Here is a 7458-nt window from a genome sequence, read left to right as displayed (position 1 = left end):
AAATATATATATATTGGTTTTTGGGTCACACCCGGCAGTGCTCAGGGGTTACTCCTGGCTGTCTGCTCAGGAATAGCTCCTGGCAGGCATGGGGGACTATATGGGACACCGGGATTCAAAACAACCACCTTTGGTCCTGGATCGGCTGCTTCAAGGCAAAAGCCGCTGTGCTATCTCCGGGCCCCAAAAATAATATTTTTAAACAAAATAATTAAACTTGTATATTGACAGCTAAGAAAGTGGACATAGGACTTGTCATACATGCTGTAACTTTGTAAAAAAAGATTTGGGTTTAGTATTTATCCAATATAATTTTTGTTGGGTAAATGAAATATCTTGACAAAAAAGTTAAAACCATGATGCATATTGTCAAAAGAAAACATATTCAAGTTAATATGATTTAAGTACATAGAAGCCTTCAAAATAAGAGTCAAAGAAATAGTGAACTGAGTGTTTATTTTTATGCTAGGCTGATCAGGATTTATAATTTATAGAAAATTGTGATGGCATAAATTTTAAAAGGTGTTTGATCAAAGAATAGTATCTGTGGAAACAGTAAGATTTCTTGTTCAGCTATATCTTGGGGTTCTTTGTGATAATGATTTTTCTTTTATTGAGTAGGATATGGTTCAAATTAAAACTTTCTCACATTATAAGATGATAAAATCTTTCTTGCATATGCTGTTCTCTGTAATTCTTTTTTGTTTATTTTGTTGTTTTGGGGTCAAACATGTTGTTAGGCATGTAGCACATAATTACTTAGCTTGTTGGGTCACAGCTCCTGTTGCATAGGGATTCTCTTGGCTCTATATTCAAGAATCAGTCCTGGGGCCGGAGAGATAGCATGGAGGGTAAGGAGTTTGCCTTTCATGCAGAAGGTCATCGGTTCGAATCCCGGCGTCCCATATGGTCCCCCGAGCCTGCCAGGAGCGATTTCTGAGCGTAGAGCCAGGAGTAACCCCTGAGCGGTGCCGGGTGTGACCCAAAAACCAAAAAAAAAAAAAAAAAAAAAAAAAAAAAGAATCAGTCCTGACACATTCAGGCTACTATATTGGATGCTGGAGAGTGAACCTGGGTCAGTCACTTGCAAGGCATATATTCTACTGTCCCGTCTCTCTGGACCTTGTTTTTTCTAATTCTTATCTTAAAATATTGAGTATGCCATATATCATATGTTGAGTTGGCATGTCCTGGGCCTGTCAGAAACATTTAAAATCTTGAGACTTACTATTCTGTTTAAATAACTATGAGAGTACACTTTTTATTCCAGCTAACCTTCATAAGTCATTCAATCTCTCTGAACCTCTGTTACTTATCCATGAAATTATAAAAGAGGATTTCTTAATCTATATAAAAGCTTTACCATAAAAACAAATCTATAATAGCAAAGCATACATCTTTAAAATTCATTTCCAGTTAGAGGCTCAGTGCATTTCTGCTTTCTTGTCAATAAACTTAAAATAATATACTTTTCATTAAAATGTGATATCATTTGTACTTAAAAATGTACTTAATATGATATAAAATTCCAATAGCATTTTTCAGTGAACTTATACTTCTTACCCAGAACATTTTTCTTTGGATTCAGCCTGTTACCTGGTTGATTTTGATTTTCTATGATGTTTTTGAACACTACTCAATTCTGCATATTCTTTTTGTATTTTAATAAAATTAAGGTAAATATAAGTCTTTCTTATGTAGAAATACATGGGCAAATAAACAGTATATAGCCCCATATTTCAGTAGTTTAAACTGAGTTGAAATTATCCCTCTTGCTGGCACTCTAATAGGCTATTGATCTCAGATTGCATTTTCTGTTTCTTTATAATTGAATTTTGTTCCCAAATGAAAGAGCATGTTCATTTTTAGATTGCATTTAGTGAAAAAGAACTGCATCTGGGATCAGTTTCATCATGTGCTCAACGAAGGACTAAAAATTCATACAAACACGTACGGGGCACATTATTTTTGTGAAATAATGCCCCACTTCTTACAAGATATTTCTTTCCCAAGACCTCTACATTTTCTCTTAATTATTCAAAAATTTTTATATGATTATGTCTATGAGAATATATGCAAAGATTTACTTTTTAAGTATAAATGATAACTAATGGAAGATATTTTGTAGTTACAGCACTAACTCTTTATGGCCTAGAAGATACTATATTGGTTATGGTGCATTCTAACTTGTACCTGACCGGGTTCGATTCATGGTCCCCTGAGTATCACAGGATAAAACTTTGGATGCCCCTCTTGCCCTATCCCAGCACTAGTGGGTGTGGCCCTGAGGCCGTCAATACCACTGTTATCATAGTGCACTAGCATTGAACCACCAGTCCAGTTGCCTTATAATTGCCTGTGAACACCCCTTACTCACATACATCATGAGCACTGCTTAGAATGCTCCTTAAAAATGTAAAACATGGGGCTGGAGAGATAGCACAGCTGTGTTTGCCTTGCAAGCAGTCAATCCAGGACCTGAGGTGGTTGGTTCGAATCCCGGAGTCCCATATGGACCCCTGTGCCTGCCAGGAGCTATTTCTGAGCAGATAGCTAGGAATAACACCTGAGCAACGCCGGGTGTGGGCCAAAAACCAAAAAAAAAAAAAGTGTAAAACATGGGGCTGGAGAGATAGCATGGAGGTAATGCATTTGCCTTGTATGCAGAAGGTCGATGGTTCAAATTTCAACATCCCATATGGTCCCCTGAGCCTGCCAGGAGCGATTTCTGAGCATAGAGCCAGGAGTAATCCCTGAGCTTTGCCGGGTGTGACCCCAAAACAAAACTATATAGTTTTGTTTTGGGGTCACACCCGGCAAAGCTCAGGGATTACTCCTGTATATATATTCTTTGGTAATGGCACATGAGCAGAAAGGATGAAAGACATTTCTTGTTAAGATCTTTAAGAAGGTGAAAAAATCTACCCCAGCCCAGTGGGGCCCGACTGTGAGAAACTGTGAGTGCTGCCAGTGTGTGTTTGTCTCCTGTACTGTCTCCTAAACTTCTTGGGAGTGGCCAAAAGGGCCCAGAAAATTTATTCTCCCAGAGGCTCCAGAAGAGCACTTAGCTCTGCTTTGCTACATGGCCGTGTGCTCTTTCTAAGGAAAAGAATGTCACTGCAAGAAGAAGAAAAAACCACACTAAGAACTGAGCTGGATCACTGAAGCCCAGCATCTCTCCCTGGACTGTCTTCTCTGCTGCGTGCTTGTGCCTAAGATTTGATCCTGTGTAAGGCTTCATCCACGAAGGGCTCCCCTTCCTTGGAGGCAAGTTGACCTACCCAGAAAGGGCAGAGCCAGAGTAGTGTGGCACACACATCATTTAGCCAATGAATACCACCACAACACGTAGAAAAACCCACAATACAAGTGTGACAATGGGGAAACAACGCAGGCCAGCATCAGACATAGAGAATGAAGATGACAATTCTGATGACCAGAAAATGGCCAACCAACTAATCAATCTCTCAGATAAGGAGTTTAGACAAGAAATATGGAAGATGTTCAAAGAACTCAAAAAAACCATGGATCGAGTTGAACAGAACACTAATAAGAATGAAGAAAATATGAAGGCAGAAATAACAAAACTCTGAACTGAAATAACAGGTCAAATAACAGGCCTGAAAAATTCAGTAAACAAATTGAATGGCAAAATGATTACACTCTCCAACAGGCTAACAGAAGATGAGAATAAAATGGGTGCTGTGGAAGATGAGATAAATAACAACTCCATACAGCGGAAGAGAATGGAAACAAAACTTAAAGCAAATGAACAGACAATGTAAAAATTAGTCAAAGAATAGGAACAGATAAAAATCGAAGTCTATGATAAGCTCAACAGAAACAACTTAAGAATCATTGAAGTCCCAGAGACCTAGGAAGAAAATTTTCAGGAAGAATCAATGGTCAAGAACATCATTAAAGAGAAACTTCCAGAGCTAAAGAATATATGCGATCAAATCCTGCATGCCCAAAGAGTACCAACCAAAAGAGACCCCAGAAAAAATACCCCAAGACACATCCTAGTCACAATGACGAATACCACAGATAAGACAGAATTCTGAAAGCAGCAAGATCAAAAAGGAAAATTACATTCAAGGGAGCATCCTTGAGATTTACAGCGGACTTGTCATCAGAAACACTTAAGGCCAGAAAGCAGTGGTAGGACATAGTGACAAAACTCAATGAAATGAATGCTTCGCCTAGAAAACTGTACCCAGCAAAACTCACTTTTAGGTTTGACGGAAAAATACATGGTTTCACAGACAAACAACAGCTCAGCAACTTTACAGACTCAAAACCAGTCTTAAGAGAAAATCTGAAAGACCTAATTTAAGACAAGACTGACCAAAGGAAACAACAATTTTCAATATAAAGATGGCATTAAATCCCAGGACATTTCTTTCTCTCAATGACAATGGATTAATTGCACCAGTTAAGAGGCAATGAGTGGCTAAATGGATCAAAAAACTCAATCCAACCTTCTGTTGCCTACAAGAAACACACCTGAATAGTCAGAACAAACATTGACAAAATAAAAGGATGGAGGAAAATTATCCAAACAAACAACACCCATAAAAAAGCTAGAGTGGCCACACTAATATCAGATGATGCAAACTTTATACTCAGGAAAGTTGTAAGGGACAAAGATGGACATTTTGTTTTAATTAAGGGATATGTACAGCAGGAAGAAATCACTCTCCTAAACATATATGCACCGAATGAGGGACCAGCAAAATATTTAGTACAATCGTTGACAAATTTGAAAAATCATATCAATAACAACACAATAATTGTGGGGGAATTCAACATGGCTTTGTCAACACTGGATAGGTCAGACTGAAACCCAACAAGAATATTGTGAAGGACCTATACAAAGAAAACTATAAAACTCTGCTCCAAGAAATAAGAGAGGATATGCAGAAATGGAAACACATACCCTGCTCATGGATTGGCAGGATTAACTAATCAAAATGGCAATACTCCCCAAAACATTGTACAGATTTAATGTTTTCCCTCTAAAGATACCCATGATATTCTTCAAAAAAGTGGATCAGGTACTTTTGAAATTTATTTGGAATAATAAACACCCTAGAATAACTAAAGCAATTATTGGGAAAAAGAATATGAGAGGAATTACTTTCCTCAACTTTAAACTTTACTACAAAGCAATGGTTATCAAAACAGCATGGAATTGAAATAAAGACAGGTCGTCAGATCAGTGGAATAGACTTGAATACTCAGAGAATGTTCCACAGACATACAATCACCTAATTTTTGATAAAGGAGCAAGAAATCCTAAATGGAGCAAAGAAAGCCTCTTCAACAAGTGTTGTTGGCACAACTGGATAGCCACTTGCAAAAAATTGAACTCAGACCCCCCAGCTAACATCATGTACGAAGGTAAAATCCAAATGGATTAAAGACCTCCATATCAGACCTGAAACCAGCAAAGTATATAGAACAACACATAGGCAAAACACTCTAGGACATTGAGACTACAGGCATCTTCAAGGAGGAAACTGCACTCTCCAAGCAAGTGAAAGCAGAGATTAACAGATGGGAATATATTAAGCTGAGAAGCTTCTGCACCTCAAAGGAAATAGCGCCCAGGATACAAGAGCCACTCACTGAGTGGGAGAAACTATTCACCCAATACCCATTAGATAAGGGGATAATCTCCAAAATATACAAGGCACTGACAGAACTTTACAAGAAAAAAACATCTAATCCGATCAAAAAATGGGGAGAAGAAATGGACAGACACTTTGACAAAGAAGAAATACAAATGGCCAAAAGACACATGAAAAAATGCTCCACAAGCAGCAGCAGGGACGGCGGTGGTGAAGGCAGCTGGGGCGAAGCTCGGGGCTGACTGAGCAGCATGGCTGCCTGTGTGCCTCCCCCTTCCCCATCCTCCCTCGGGCTCCGCACCCCGCTGCCTGCCGGGCTTGGCCGGGCCCTGCCACCGGGAAGGTGATCAAGTACTTCCTGGGCCACAGCGTGCTCCGCAGCTCCTGGGACCAAGTATTCGCTGCCTTCAGGCTGCGCTACCAGAACCTACAGCAAGCATGTGTTGACAGAAGACATCGTGCAGATCGGAAGCTCCTCTCCCGGAGACTCCTGACCAAGACCAACAGGATGCCGTGCTGGGCCAAGCGGCTGTTCCCCGCCAACGTCTCGCACTCCGTGTACATCCTGGAGGATTCCATCGTGGACCTGCAGAACCAGACCATGACCACCTTCACCTGGAACATCAACCACGCAGGGCTGATGGTGGTGGAGGAACGATGCGTTTACTGTGTCAACCTGGATAACAGTGGGTGGACAGAAATTTGCCTTGAGGCCTGGGTGTCCTCCAGCCTCTTTGGGGTTTCCAGAGCTGTCCAGGAATTTGGTCTTGCCGACTTCCAAAGTAACGTGACCAAGACCATGAAGGGTTTTGAGTACATTTTGGCCAACCTACAAGGAGAGGCACCCTCTAAGACCCTGGTGGAGACAGCCAAGGAGGAAATGGCTCTGACAGCTACAGAGAAAGCCAAGGACTTGGCAAGCAAAGCGGCCACGAAGCAGCAGCTGGTGTAGCGCCGTGGTCCAAACTATCCCATGTACTTGGTTATTAAAGTCAACTTCAGCCCTTTCTCCTTTCTGTGGGCTGGGCTGGGGGAGTCCTGGGTGGCACGGGCCAGCTCCCCTGCCCCATACTGATCCCCACCTCCAGAGGCAGGCAGACCAGCTGGACTGTGTGCCCCACGAGGCCAGGGGTCTTCTGTCATGTCCCTGACCTGGCACGTGACAGGCACTCAATAAATACTGTTGAATCAAAAAAAAATGCTCCACATCACTAACATCAGGGAGATGCAAATCAAAACAACTATGAGGTACCACCTCACACCACAGAGTTTGGCACACATCACAAAGAATGAGAACAAACAGTGTTGGCGGGGATGTGGAGAGAAAGGAACTCTTATCCACTGCTGGTGGGAATGCCATCTAGTTCAACCTTTATTTAAAGCGATATGGAGATTCCTCCAAAAACTGGAAATCAAGCTCCCATACAATCCAGCTATACCACTCCTAGGAATATACCCTAGGAACACAAAAAATACAATACAGTAATCCCTTCCTTATACCTATTTCATTGCAGCACCATTTACCATAGCAAGACTCTGGAAACAACCAAGATGCCCTTCAACAGACGAATGGCTAAAGAAACTGTGGTACATATACACAATGGAATATTATGCAGCTGTCAGGAGAGAGGAAGTCATGAAATTTTCCTATACATGGATGTACATGGAATCTATTATGCTGAGTGAAATAAGTCAGAGAGAGAGAGACACACACAGAATGGTCTCACTCATCTATGAGTTTTAAGAAAAATGAAAGACATTCTTGCAATAATAATTTTCAGACACAAAAGAGAGAAGGGCTGGAAGTTCCAGCTCACCTCAGGAA

At 40.9% G+C, this 7458-nt stretch overlaps 1 pseudogene; it reads left to right on the top strand.

The window, feature by feature from the left end:
* The first annotated feature begins 5803 nt into the window (after positions 1–5803).
* LOC126008701 (PRELI domain-containing protein 1, mitochondrial-like) lies at positions 5804–6832 on the top strand (annotated as a pseudogene).
* Positions 6833–7458: the final 626 nt, after the last annotated feature.

The sequence above is a fragment of the Suncus etruscus genome, chromosome 5 (assembly GCF_024139225.1).
Source record: "Suncus etruscus isolate mSunEtr1 chromosome 5, mSunEtr1.pri.cur, whole genome shotgun sequence".
NCBI lineage: Eukaryota > Metazoa > Chordata > Mammalia > Eulipotyphla > Soricidae > Suncus > Suncus etruscus.
This window is presented reverse-complemented; position numbering and strand designations above follow the sequence as displayed.